This window comes from Crocodylus siamensis, chromosome 8 (genome assembly GCF_052110815.1).
Source record: "Crocodylus siamensis isolate JL-2025a chromosome 8, ASM5211081v1, whole genome shotgun sequence".
Taxonomy (NCBI): domain Eukaryota; kingdom Metazoa; phylum Chordata; order Crocodylia; family Crocodylidae; genus Crocodylus; species Crocodylus siamensis.
The window spans coordinates 32,780,627-32,795,745 of NC_143402.1; positions in this window are offsets into that span (position 1 = coordinate 32,780,627).

Here is a 15,119-nt window from a genome sequence, read left to right on the forward strand (position 1 = left end):
CCTCCCCCAGTCCTGCTCACCAGCCACTACCCACTTAGATTGGGGCCCTTTCAATCACTGGCAGCTCATATTGGGCTCACATTACCTCCTGCCAGGCTGGATCAGGCCCTCCAGTCACTGCCAGTCTGGATCAGGTCCTTGCTCACTAGCCTTCCCCCACATCTCCCCAATAGCTCCCCAGTCCTGAAAGTATTGTTCCAGAGAAGCAGACAAGCAGAAGCTGCTTACCCACTTGTAGCCACTGCCACTCTCTATGCTGAGCCCAGTCTGGACAGCAGCAACAGGCAGGTAGCTGGGTTCCCCATCCCTGCCTGCTGTTGTGGGGCAGTGAATGTAAGTGGGAACCAAGGGACATAGGGAAAAGCAGGGTGATGAGCGTGGAGGTCCATGGTTTAGGGGGTGAGCTGTGAGGGACTGGTGGGATGAGTAAGCCTCAAGGGACTAAGGGGTAAGGGATGAGCTGAGGGGGTTGGGATTGAGCCCTGGGGGTCCTGGGATGGGGTGGAGGGAGGTAGAGGGTGAGATGCAAGGGCTGGGAATGAGCTGTGAGGGACCAGGGGTCAGGGGTGATCCATAAGGAACTAGGGGGTAGGAGGTTAGCTGTGGGGACAGAGGGTAAGTCTAAGGAAGTGGGAGGTAGGGAGAGCTCCAGGGATAGCAGTGAACCTGGAATTGAAGAGGAGAGGAGGAAAGAGTGTAGAATCCTTACCTTTATACTTTCCCCACCTGCTGGCTCTCCCGTTGTCACATTGGGGCAGGATAGAGTGTCCACATGGCACTCTATCCTGGCAGCAGGCAAGCACAAATCCTGCAAGTTGCTCTTTTGAAGGCCCAAGACAATGGAGTTTGGTGCAGAAAGTAGTGTCTATCAGTATAGAGTTCACTACATGATAGGAAATATGGACAGGGGTATTACATGTAAGAACATGTTTAAATGGTCTTCATTCTTTTGTTGTTGTTATTGGAGTTTGATTTAACGTTTTAATTGGGGGACATTAATATGTCTTCATTGTGGTTGGTCTGGAGAAAACTTGAGTGGTAAGAGCATTCAGCCACTGTTGCAACCAATGGAAATTGATAGTGTTTATCATATTTTAAGCTGGTGATTAGCTTTCACCATGAGAGCCAGGATGAGTGGAATGGTAGTGTAGCAAAACCCCCAGTTTTTCTTTTAAAATGCATTCCTTCCCCTTCCCCAACCATTTCTAACTTTGTCTCTCCCTCTTATTCCATATAGATAAGTATAAGTAAACCAAGATGTAGGATAAGCTTTAATATTTTATTTTAGGTAGTAAGTTTTATTTTTCTCCCCTCTGCAAATAAGTGCCCTGCTATTTTGATACTGATATTTTTACTGCTTTTATATTGTGTGATTACTGTTTTAGGCTTATATATGTAAGCTAGTATAAGTCATGTCAAGTTTCCATCTTGCAATGTCAAACCTCCATCAAGGCTGCACATGCTCAGTAAGAACACCTGGAACCCTCTGGAACAGGACTGGCATTGCTTGGGCAGGCCCTCCCCATAGGAGATCAGAAGTAGTCTACCCCATAAAAAGAGGTAGTGAAGACTGACTTTTTGGGAATACCATTTCTGTCTGTATCAGACCAGCTCCACATCACACTGCCTGTCCACCCCAGAGGCCCTGCCAGCAACCCCCTTATGGACAACACCGAGTTGAAGGAGACCCCAGTTGGCCATCAAGGACCCACTTTCAACCTGAGATAGGTAGAAATCACCTGCATATTTCCTCCTCCAATTTGGACTCTCTCTCTCACCTCCTGGACTTCAGCCCCTGCACCAAGCCTCTTTAACCTCTGCTGCCGTTGTCTATATGTGTGTCTATGTGTGTGCAAAGAAAGCAATAAAATATCATGCCAGCATCTCCCCTGTTCAATAAAACCACTATCATTTGCAAACCCAGGTTTGGTTGTTTTACTGAGCCCCAGTTCCTTCCCTATCTGAAATTCTGGTCTCTGTCACTTTCTCTTCCTCTCACCCCCATTGTTTTCTGCAGTCTCTCAGCCCTGTTCCTGCCACTTTTTGCCTCCTCCCACCTCTCCCCAATCCCTCTCTCTCTCTGCCTTCTCTTTCACTCTGTCTCTCTGTGTTCTCCAGCCTCCCCCCACAGCTCCACTCCCAGTATTCCTCTCCCCACATACCTCTCCTCTTTAGCTTTCTGCTGGCTTTCTGCTTTCAGTTAACACCAATTAACCTTAAGTTACCCCAACTTCCCTTCAGCCTGCCAGTTCTAATCCCAGTGCCAGCAACTTTCATCTCAGTCTCCAACAACCCAAGCCTCAGCTCCTCAGCCCAGCTCTCTTTTTAGTCTACCGGTTCTAATCCCAGTCCTGGTGACTTTCGCCCCCTACATTTTCACTCTCTCTCTTACCTTAACCTTCCCCCAGGTATCCCAAGTACACCAAGCACATACATACACACCACAACACCCAACTTAGGAACTCACCTGTGTGTATGTGTAGGTGAGTGGTATGTATATGAATTGATATACATGTATGTCCCTGTGTGCATGATATACGGATTAGTGATCTGTGTATGTGTATTGGGTGTGCAGGTATTAGTAATTGATTCTGGTCTAATTTCTTTTGGTCTGTATAGTGTGTGCAGGTGCTTGAATTAGTGATAGCTGTGCATTTGTCTAGGCTGGTAATTTTGGATGTGTATGTGCCTGAATTGGTAGTGTGTGTGCGCAAGCCTGGTGGGAGTGCATGCACCTAGAGTGTGTGTATGCACCTGATTGATTTTTCAATGTGTGCATGTGTAATTATATGCCATGCCCTCCTGTCTAACAGTGCAATATTGAGATCCTGAGAGTGGGCCTGTAGGACCAGGTCCAACAGTAGGACTAGGTGCCTTAAGAACACATGAGTAGGAAGGCAGTTTCTGTTTATGAAGTTTATTTAGCCTATGAATATTACATTGAATGAAGCTGTACTGTTTGGAAAGTAGTTATTAGCAGAACTTTTTAAATTTAATGACGTTGTATTGTTCATCTTAAATATTGATACTATGCCAATCTGATCTATTACATGTGGGCATCTAGTTATATATCTTTGGTTGCTATCTATTTTCTAATCTTTCAACAAAAAATCATGACTATTTTTCCATAAGTGGCATAAGGGCATGTGTATCATATGCCAGGAAACTTAATTACTTTAGCATGCTTCCTTTTAGACTTTTGCGTTTAATATGATCATTCTAAAGGACCTTCAAATTCCCGGTAGAAGCAATAACCTACCACAGCTCTGCATTTCCGATACAAAATGATAGGTTAGAAGCAGCTTTCTTATTCAGATCAAACATTTGGGGAATTAACTGGATTAAAAATGTGTGATTTTTTTTTTTTCTCTGCCAGTAACATGTTCAGTCACTTCAGGTTTTTCACTGGGCATAGACTAGAAACAGACCTGAAAGCGCCTTAGTGTTCATAACTGATTATGGTTCACAAGGAGATAGAATCAGGAGAGAGCCATATTATTAGATAATGTATCCAAGACAAAGTCTGGGTGGCTATTTTTTACTAAAATGATAGTGGTCTGTGTTAAAGGCAGCTAAATAAGAAAAATATTCAGCTCTCCCAAATAACCTCCTTACAGTCAAGAGCGATAGAACTTCAATCTTGCCCTGGCTAGAATGATCTAGTTGAGGATGGTCCTGCTTTGAGCAAGGGGTTGAACTAGATGACCTCCTGAGGTCCCTTCCAACCCCAATTTTTTGATTCATTTCTCCCAGTTAAGCCTGTGTGAAAAAATGGCAAAAACAAAAAACCTCAAATTGTATCATCAGTAGGAATTTCAGTCTGGACTTTTTGATTTGGTAATTTTGAGCCAGCTCTTCCATCTGTTGAAAACCTTCTGCTGTAAGCAGAACAGGTAAATAAGGAGTCAGATGACCTGCAACTGAGAGGAAGAAAGTACAGCCTGAATACTGTGTATCCTTTTCCTTTCTTGCTAAGTTCAGATTTATATGATTAACATCTGTACTGTTAGCCAAAATAGAAAGGCAGGAGACCAGTCTGTTCTTTATTTTTCAGTGAATAAATACAATCTATGGGATGGTATGAAAGGTGATGCTTTAGAGGCTCTGTTTGTTCATTCCATTTTGTCTGAGCATTAACAAGTGGTATGAATAACACTGTACGTTGACTATTTCCAATGCCTATTTATTTGAATAAATTATATCACTAAATGAGTGCCTGTCCCAAATTCTAATCATCTTTGCTGTCAGTTACAACTACCAGTCATAGATACTAAACTACACAAGCAGGTTTTCTTCACCCCAAACAAAAATAATGAATTGCTGATGAAAACAGGTGCAGTCATGACCATTTTTCCCATTACTAGCAGTATTTATCATATTCTTTCTTTATTCTCTAAATCCTGGATAAACAGAACAGGAAGTGAATTCTAGAACTGCTCTATCGGAGCTCCTTCCTTTTAATAGCTCCAGCATCATTACATCCACTGTCTCTGAACTATATTGGAGTCCCATTTGAAGAGATGCACAATTCTCATGTGGACATATTTTAATTTTTTTAGACTGTGTTATAAATTTAAAGCATCACAATATTAGGTTCTCTCAGAATTATTTGTGCATTTAAGATATGATAAATATTCAATTTGCTTTATATGGAGATCTAGTCCATGTAGCTCAATTTTTAATAGTCTACTTAAATTGAGCCTGTGAAAATTGGCTGGCCAGTTATTTTGCACTAAAAACAAAAAGTGTTAAGTGCCGTTTAGATAATGTGCCTACAAATGTTGAGGGCCCTGAAATACAGATAAAGAATATAACCTTGCTTCACAGTGCCTGGGGGCCCAAACTATCAAATGTCTTAATATATTAAAGCTCAAGCCCCTTTTTTCAAAAGGTCTTTGTACTACACTTGCTATTAAGTGAAGTGATTAAAATCCCATTTCCTAGAAAAGTGGATTTCACTCTTCATTTCTTATACAATAGATGCCTTATATATCACTTCTGTGACACTAGACTGTAAAGTGTGTGTTCATATACTTACAATGTATTGCTCGTCCTAAACAATAATCACAATCTCAAGATATGCTGCTCCTAAGGGAATTAATCTCTGGCAGGTTAGCTAAAGAAAAAATGCTTGACAGATGGCAAAGGGAAATAATCTATGAAGTTTTATTTTATAAACTGTGATTAATTTCAATTTCATTTTTATAATCCTCGAGGAGCAAAGCTTTTAAACCCTGAAACCTTATGTGTGTAAATATGGTGACAGTTAAATTTCTAAACTAAAGTGTAGTGTCAGCTTGTTTATTCTGTCATGTGCATGCATTCAGAATAAAGCTGACTGATAATAACTATGGAATAGCCATAAAGAAAAGCAGGGAGTCCTGGCTTTTGGTAAAAATTGACCTGTGGCCTTTAAACTCTAAACCTGGCCTTGAATTATAAAGTGACAATTAAAGGCCAGCTTGCCTTGTATTGATTTTTGAGATATTAGTCCAGTTTGTACCTTTATTTTACGAGGCTCTCTTTACCCTACCCTTCCAAAATAGGTCATCTTTGCTGAACTGTCCAAAAGAATCAAAGGGGAACAGATTTATTATCGCTTCTTTTATTATCTGATGTCTCCTCCTATATCATGATGCTCTAGAGATATTATTAAAGAGGCAAAGTGGACTCTTGAGTATGCAGTCATTAACTAACTAAATATTTGTATCATTATAACATATGGAAAATAATTCTGCTCTCAGTTATGTTTCTGTAACCATAAGAGAAAATGAAGCTTACAGGGTGCTGGAGAATGGTATCTTAGAATTATGAAGTGAAGTTAGAATGTATGACAACAGTGTGTTTTGGATCTGAAAAGGAAGTTTTAGCTAAATGTTCCATCTGTACAATCCTAAAAGTAGCAATTCATGATCAGTCCTAGCTTCTTTACTGGCACAGGAGAGAAGCAATCTATAATTTCCCTCAGCATCTACATTCCACCAACCTTTTAGACTTAGTAGAGGGAATATCATAGACACTGTAGACCTACTGTTATGAAAAGTGGACCTACACTATGGAACTAGCTAACTGAAATGATAAGACTGTAAAATAGATGTCTTCTGGTTAGGTTTTCCTCCCACAATGACACACACTAAAATTATGTACTAACCTTGTATTTCTCCTATAGGTTGGAGAAAAAGAGAGAAGATAGATTGTTCTTGGGGTTTTTTCCTCTTTAAAAATTGAGAGGAACTCATAATAAAGGTACCTATATATAAAAATAGCAGAATATATTTCTTTGCTGCTTAGCTTAGGGCTATTCCTAATTTTTGTAATTTTTTTATGAAGTGAAATTGAAATACACAAATTAATACTGATAGAATTATGACAACAAAAATAAAGAAATTAAACTGCTAAGTTAAATCTACTGCCCAGGGTGTAACATACAGTGAAAGCATGATGAAAGTAACTGCATGAAGTACAATCAGATGATTAACATTTTTAATACAAAATTGAGATAAAGGTGAAACGCAGATCAGTGAATGAGAGATCATCCAGCAGGGAGGCACTTTAATGGTCCATTAAGAACCTCTTTTATTCTTCAGTGTGGGTGGGCACTGGTGGGCTTGTTAGTTTCCTTTCTTAGATTTATTTTATTTTATTTTTTAGCTTTCACAAGCTTTCTTTTAACCCTTCACAACTGATCTCTGAAACTTGCCCAATTACAACCAAATTTCCCTGCTCCTCTGCAACCATTCTTAGCTCTTCTAGGTGCAGGAAACAGATGCCGAGTAGGTCATGAAATCCAACGATTTTGGTAAAAGGATTTCTAGACTACACTCCCATGTAATTCTTATTTTTCCCCATTACATACAACCCTCATGTTTTCTTTAAAAAGCTACTACCATGGATTTAACTGTCTTTTAGAATTGCATCCTTCACATTCTTGATGCCATATTAAGGCATCAGTTTTCAGTTATGTAAACCTCTCTTTTCCTCTTGGGAACTGAAAGTAGAGCTGGGAAAAAATTTTAGGCAAAATCCTGTTCATCAGAAAATTTATGTTTAGGTTATCTCTATGCTAATTCTTGTTATTTTTTTAAAACTGTTGCAGCTGGGAACAAAAACTGAAAAAATGAAAAAGGTTAAAATGTTTAATTTCAATATTTTATATGAATGTGAAACATATTTTTAATTCTTTCATTATAAATTTAAAAAATTGATAGAAGCATAGCAGAAACAATTATTTATATAGCTCCCTGTACTACCCAGGGATGTAGAGCCCAAAGGCTGTAGGAATCATATTTGGAAATCTAGGACTGAGTTTGGCTCTCTATCTAGGACCACAAACAGAATCTCCTGCTCTAGATAGCTGTTCCTTAGGCTGTTTTCCTCAAAAAAACCCCAGCCATCCCATCTCATATTTGTGTGTTACTAGGTATTGAATGTCATTATCTTTTTCAGTTGTTCCTTTAGGTAATAAATGATGAAAGAAAAAGCATGTTCTATAATCTGGTAATAAATCTTAGGTAATAAATGATGAATCTTAGGTAATAAATCATGAAAGAAAAAACATGTTTTATAATCTGAATAACACAACCCCCCCATATGGTAGTTCTCTTTCAATTGCAGCTCATTTTGAATTAATTAAAATAAATAAATGAATTAAAAATAGCTTAGAGTGAAATCATGCTCAGTTCTTTATGAAACCTTATATATATATTAACTAATTTATGCTTAGAACCTTCCAAAGCCAGTGATCAGTACTCTGCAGATCTACTGAAAACATTTCATGGGTATATTGTTGGCAAGGCTGCCATCTTACACATAGGTGCATCTACACATGAATATTAATGAGACACAATAAACTCCGATGCAGTTCATGCTGGAATTTTTGCTTCCAGGTGAAGTGTTTACATGTGCACCAGAGACTGTAGCATGTTGAGTGAAGGCAGCCCAGCACTGGCTACCAGGAAGTCCAGGCCAGGGGGTCAACCTGCCAGTCCAGGGCTGCTTTTTTGTGGCTCATTGTGCTGTAGAGGGGCTAGTTAGGGCAAGAAGGTTTTATAGAATGGGGCTAGCCAGCAGGTAGCCCCATACAGTAGCACCCTTGTGCTCCAGCCAGCTCCAGTCACCGTCTACATGTGCATTGTGGCAGAGTAAATAACTCCGCTGTAGTGCTATAACTTGTGCTAGGCAGTACTGTTTTACGGCAGAGTTAATTAGTTGACTCCGGCCTAATAGCACCACTTGTATAGACTGGTGACATTTTACTGCACAGCTAATTAGACAACTTCAGTAAGTGTAGATGTACCCATATTGATTCACATATAGGCTTACATATGAAGTCAGTCCATTCTATTTAGTTTGCATCACAAAGAGTCATGTCATTTATCCAGGATGTATGGAGTTACCTTATCTTCATAACCAGGGATCCTGGTTTTCTCTGATAAAAAAAAAAAAAAATCACAAATTCTCTGACAAAAAAATTGCAAATTCTCTGATAAAACCCCCAAAATATGTTATTAAAATTAAAAGACACCCCCCCCCGCCCTGACTGTGCCCCTCACTCACCCCCAAAACTTCCCCCAGCCCTGCTGGTGACCCTCACTGCCCCCACAATAGCCCCCCACCCTAGTCATGCTTCTTGCCCCCTCCCACAGCCCTGCCAGGGATATGGAACCAGGGACCCAAGTCTGCAGCTCCCTGCCCCCAACAGCAGGCAGCTGCAGCAGAAGCAGCATGGAGCCGGCTCCCCCCACTGCCACTGCCTGCTCAGTTTGCTCTCCCAGTCTTTTCCCTCCATGGGGTACCCACAAGGCAGCAGAGGCTGAGGCTTTATGGCACTTCATCCTTGCCTTTCACTGGGGAGGCACAGGTGTGGCATTTCCTGGAGCCTGCCCCGCCACAAGTAGCCACCCCACCCCACCCAACCCCAGTAGGCTGTAGTTTTAGGTCATGCCCCAGGACCAGGAATCTCCTCCATCCCTATAGTTCCTACCCTTGACCTTCAGGTTTCCTGGGAGCAGCAGTACTCAAGCTGGGAAATGTTCACCCTTTGGTTCCCCAGTAGCAACTGCTGGCCCTGATCTTATACTCAAGCAGCCAAGCCCTCCTCTAATCAGGTGGCCTCCTGGTTGACATGTGACTCCCTCATTGGCTCTGCAGTCACCTGCAAGATACTCTGCTGTCTGCTCAAGCCCTTAAAATGGCAGGCACCAAAGGTGCCCTTCCACAAACTACCTAAAGGGGAGGTTCAAAAGAGGATGGAGATAAACTGTTCTTAGTGGCGGCATATGACAGAACAAGGAGCAAAGGTCTCACTGAAGCAAGGGAAGTTTATTTTAGATGTTAGGAAGAATTTTCTCATGAGGGGGGCAGTAAAACACTGAAAAACAGGTTACCCAGGGAGATGGTGGAAGCTCTATTATTGGAGGTTTTTAAGACAGGGCTAGACAAAAGTTTGGCTAGGATGATGTAGCTGGGGATGGCCCTGCTGTTGAACTAGCTAATCTCCTGAAGTCCCTTCCAACCCTAATTTTCTATGACTCTCTGGGAAACTGAATTTTGCCACAATCTTCCAAAGATCCTCCCAACTGACTGTATCAAATGCTTTTGTCAGGTAAATGAAAGTCATGAAATTCTGTTCCTGGCATTTCTCCTGTAGTTGATGAGCTACAAACATAATTTCTGTGGTCCCACATCCTTTCCTGAAACCACAGTGACTCTCAGGCAAGAGCCTTTGTTCAGTATGTTTTACAAGGTGATTCAGCAAGATTCTGGTGAGGATTTTGCTGGCTATTGACAGCAGGAGATGCCCTGATGTTTGTGGCAGAATTGCCTATTGCCTTTTTGCTTATACAAATGGACAATGGATGCATCCTTGTAGTTCTGGGGTATAGTCCCTTGAGTCCACATTGATTGGAAGAGTTCAGTCAGTTTCAGAGCAATGCATGAAGCTCTGACCTTATAGACCTCTGTTAGTGTAGCATCTGCTCCAGGTGCCATTTGACAGCAAGTTAATTGCTTTCACAATCTTAGTCAGCATTGGAAGATCAGCGAGAGAAATATTAATGTCTACCTGGGGCAGTCAGTCAATTACCTCCTCACTAATAGATAATCATTGATTGAGAATGTTGTTGAAGTGTTCTGCTTATCTTTGCAGTATCTTTCCTTTGTCAATGAACAGTGTAGTGCCATCAGCACTCAGTATTGGAGATGTTCCTGATGACTGTGGCCCATACATTGTCCTCAGAGCATCATAGAAGGTCTTCATATTATTCCTGTCTGCATAGAACTGAATCTCATCTGCCTTGTTGTTCAGTCATGTGTTTTTGCATCTCTCTGAGTTTGTGTTGGACAATCCTCTTGATGTTGTTGAAGGCTGCCTTCTTAGATGTTGAAGTGATGCCTTCTAAACATGCCTTATAGAGCTGATGTTTCTCATTCAGTAGTCTGCCTATGTCAGCATCATTTTCATCAAACCAATCTTGAAGTTAATGTGTGGTTGGACTGAGGGTATTGGATGCAGCTGAGTACATAACGTCTCTGAAGGATGCCCAATTATCTTCAATGTTATTGGAGTTCCCATCAGTTGTTACTAGTGGCTGACACAGTTTTTCAACAAACGCCTGTTTCACATTTTTCTGTTTCAATTTGGAGACATTGAGTTTTTTGGGTGTTTTTTTTTTTGTCTTGTGGTCATGTAATAAGATGTATCCAGATATTCAGCTTGGAGACTATGAGCCTGTGGTCAGTCCAATATTTTGCACTTTTCATGGCCTTTGTCACTCTGACATCCTGTCTGTCTCTTCTCCTGATGATGACATAATCAATGAGATGCCAGTGTTTGGAGTTCAGGTTCATCCAAGAGATCTTGTTGCAGTTTGGCAGTGGGAAGACCATGTTGGTGATGGGGAGGTCATGTTTGGTGAGTTCCTTCAGCAGGCAGAGCCCATTGTTGCATTTCCCAAGACTATATTTTCTGATGACAACTGGCTATGTCTGGTCATCTGTGCCAACTCTAGCATTGAAGTCACCACAGATGGCGAGCTGGTCTGCCTTTGGTACTTCTGTGATAAGAGATTCCAGATCTTCATAAAATTTGTCCTGAATCACATCTAGGTTGGTCATGGTGAGTGCATAGTTGCTTATTATAGTTGCACATCTTTGCCCAGAGAGTGGGAGTCTCATTAGCACAAGTCTGTCTTTCACTCCCTTTGTGAGACTTATAAGCTTTCTGACTAGCTGTGTTTTGATGGCAAACCCAACACCAGCTTCATTTCACTCTTCTTTACTATGGCCACTCAAGAAGGTGGTGTAGCCAGTTCCTTTTTCAGTGAGTTGTCCTTCAGCTAGACAGGTTTCACTCAGGGCTGCTCTCTGTTGAATCTGGCCAGTTCTCTACCAACTAGAGCTGTTCTCTCTGGTCTATCTGCTGTTGTATAGTCTATTAGCATGCGCACATTCCAAGGACTGATGGTGATTAGTGTCATCTTTGTCTGTTTTGTTTTTGTGTGATTTTTGACCACTATAGTAGGATCCCCATCACCTGTGGTATGCTGACCAGGGTTAAGGTAAAGTAGACAACGTTTAGGGCACCTTTTCTAGCCCCTTCTTCATGCTATGGAGGTAAGCAGTGTGATCCTAAATGGGGCTGCTCAGTCATCAGGGGGCTGCTCAATCCCACTGCTGCTTCAGTCTAGTGAAAAGCAAACCTCTGCCCTGAGCTACCTGTGTGCAGGTCTGCAGCTACTGCTCCCACTGTATTCACACCTGCTGCTTTGCTAGTTGCCCGTCATCACAGGACTTGAGTTAGTCTATGAGGAGGATATAGATGATGTCATGGCCTGTGTGTCAGTTGGATTTAAGTGAGGGAAAGTTGCACAAAGTCACCCTCACTCTCTCATCCAGGTCTGTCTGAATCCAGTGGCATGGCAGTGTTGAGAAGTCCAGAGACATGTCTGGGTGCAGTGGATGGCTATTAGGTCTTGCTGCACCCAAACTGATGCTATACACTGGCCACACGGCTGTTGCCATCTACCTTCACAGAAAGGGATGTGAGCATATCTGCTCGACTGCATGATCTGTCAGAAAGGACTTTTCAGAGGGACCCAGGCGTATCTGTCTACTTTGGTCAACAGTCTGTCCCTGCCCTTACTTTTATTTTGGGGTTAGCTCCCCTAGCCTTTCCCCAGCAAGTGGTAACCTGCAAGGCAGTGGGGGCTGGGGTTTTAGGACTTCACAAACTTGCTTGGCCTTCCCTGGGGTTTGGCTCTAGTGGCACTTTCCAGGGGCTGTTTTGCCACAAGCAGTCCCACCACAGTGACTCCAAACCCTAGTAGGGTGCAGTTTTCGGTCATACTCAAGACCATGTATGTACATATAATTGCTAACACCATGTGGCATGCTGCAGCACCCTTCAAAGGATTTCAAGGCACCCCAGGACCCTGGTTGATAATCAGTTCCTACTGATTACTCAGTAGGGAAGCAACAGTGCAAAACTATTAAGGGAGTTGTTTATTAAAATGTTTGCTTCACATGACTGTGAGTGGTGAGGGGGTGAGGGGGAGAGAGAGGTGAGTCAATTAATTTGTTACAGAAAATGAAACACAATAGAATTGCAAGGTTTTGGCACCAAATGGACCCTGCACAATAGATCTTAGTGCTAGGTTGAATTATTCAATCAATAATGGATGGTGTTTGTCCTTTTTATGATTCCTTTTCCAAATAAAAGGGCATTAAGTTGTCACTAGCTTGTCAGATCTCACTTAGAATAAATAGAATAAATGTTCTTTGTTCAGTTTTATGCTAATTACCATGGATAAAATTGGTATGAATAGCCTGAACTATAGAAGCTGTACACACACATACACAAATATAAAAACATATATAAGAGATGTACTTTAAAATGCGAGAGGACTATAGCCCTAAATTTAATGTGAGTTTAATATTGGTCCCTTAAAATCAAAGATATTTATATTAGAATACATTTCTTATAGCTTAAATTTTTTAAAAATATAACTTTTTCACAGCATTTTGGTTATGCTGAATACCATTAGTCTTACTTCCAATTTGTAACATTCACTGTTCAGTTCTCTTCCTGTCATAAATTAGATGTGAGATATTGCTCACTCTAAGTAGTACAGTAGTGAATATTCCAATGGGAGCGAGACTAATTGAAGTGGTATACAACCTATGTAAGGGTTACAGGATAATCCCGTAAGTGACTTTTGAAGTAGTAATAATTAATCATTCTTGTCATGTTTAATGATGAATTCCCACATTGCCATGGTGGTTCAATGTGGTCCCAAAAGCCAACTTTGTATCATTGATTATACAATGAAAAAAATCTCTTAAGAAAAATCCACCTCTAAATTTATATAGGAGGGTTACATACATTGGATGTAGGGATATTAGAAATCTAAAGTAAAAATAATACTTAATTGAGAACAGATCTTGTATTTCTGTTACGTCTTTAAGGATTCTGATAAAGTGTAATATTAGAATGAAACAACAGCAAAACTGCAATGTCTTAACACAAATAACATACTAATACATTTAAGATAGGAAGTAAAGAAAATCACAAGTGTATTATTATTATTAGGCTATTTTGCCTTGTACATTCCTACCAGTATTGTAGCAGCTAAGGTATATTTTTTAAAATAGCCATATGTACTTTGAAAAGCTATTGCTGCTTTGGTCACAGTGTTAGTAATGAGGAAAATCTAGTGTAAGTAAAGAACCTTCTGAAGCTCTACAGCATCTACTTAATGTAATATGGTGTGACCACTTCTACAATTAAAATTTCCTTCCAAAATTTGTTCTTCAGTCTACAGATCAGTTCAGTACATCATATCCTTCCCTGAATTACATAAAGTGAAGTGAAACAAAATAAGATTACATTTCATTTGACTGCTAGGAATTGTAAATGACCATTCAAACTGTGAGCAGCTTTTTTGAACTGGACATTTGAATTCCATACTGTGACCTTATCCTACAATTAATACAGGGGTTGTTAACCTTTTTAAAGGAATGTGCCCCTTCTGGGTACACTTCTGGTGGAGTGGTGGAAGGGTGGATGGTGGCAGTGGCCTCTGCATGCAAGCTTCCCCCCACCCCCGCCTGTGTCTGGCCAGCTGGGCAGTCCCTGTGAGGCCCACAGAACTGAGCTGCTACCCTCCCCTCCCTGGCCCTGTTCTTGGGAGACAGTGGCATGGGATGGTGGGTGGAGGTGCTCCATCCCCACCTACCCACATGTACCTGCTAGCTCCTTTCCAAGTACCCACAGAGGTACGTATACCCTAGTTGAGAACCCCTGTGTTAATATTTAAAAAATTTCCTAGAAAAGATCCATAATATCTTTATCTTATTTCCATGGAAGCCCAGGTAAATGAAGCAGTTCCCTTTCAATGGGCACTACTTTATATCCTATTAATGTAGCTTCTTGTGCATTTGTTGCCCATTAGGCTAACATCTCTTTCCTTTCTCCTCCTTCTATCTTCACTCTCTTTTCTTTTTCTTCTATGTAGTTAGACACATGCAGGCAAGATGTAGCCATGTTTATAAGAATCTATCTAGGAAACACCTGATACCAATTGAGTAAAACATTTTCCTAATACTTGGATTTGCTGTTTCTTGTAAGCATCAAAATCTTGCCACTTGTTGAAGGGAAACTCATGTGTACCGATAGTAGCTAGAAGGTATAGATATAAGTGGGTTAAAGATCTACAAAAACAGAAAAAAGTACGGAGGAGGACGATGAAAGAAAATAGGAAATTAAGAATACACAAGAATCTCTGTATTAAAGGGAGGAAAAAGGGAACAAACAAGAGAGATGTTGGCTAGAAAGGAAGGAATTGGAAACAATGAAAGGATCAAGAGCATGCTGAGAAAAGCAAGAGAGGAAGGGAACACAGAACTACCAGTGTTTAAGCAATAAACTAATAGTGGTCCTGTAATTAAAGCTCTGTCTATACTTTACAGGTATTGTGCAATTAACTGAAGTCCAGCTACATGGGCAAAGTAGCTGTTACAGAATAAAAAGCTCCAACCAGCTAAAAAATTAGCCCTCAGAATGTGTGTTAACTTAATAGCTGGTTGCTGTCAAGTTTTAATTTGCAATGGGGGACTCCCAT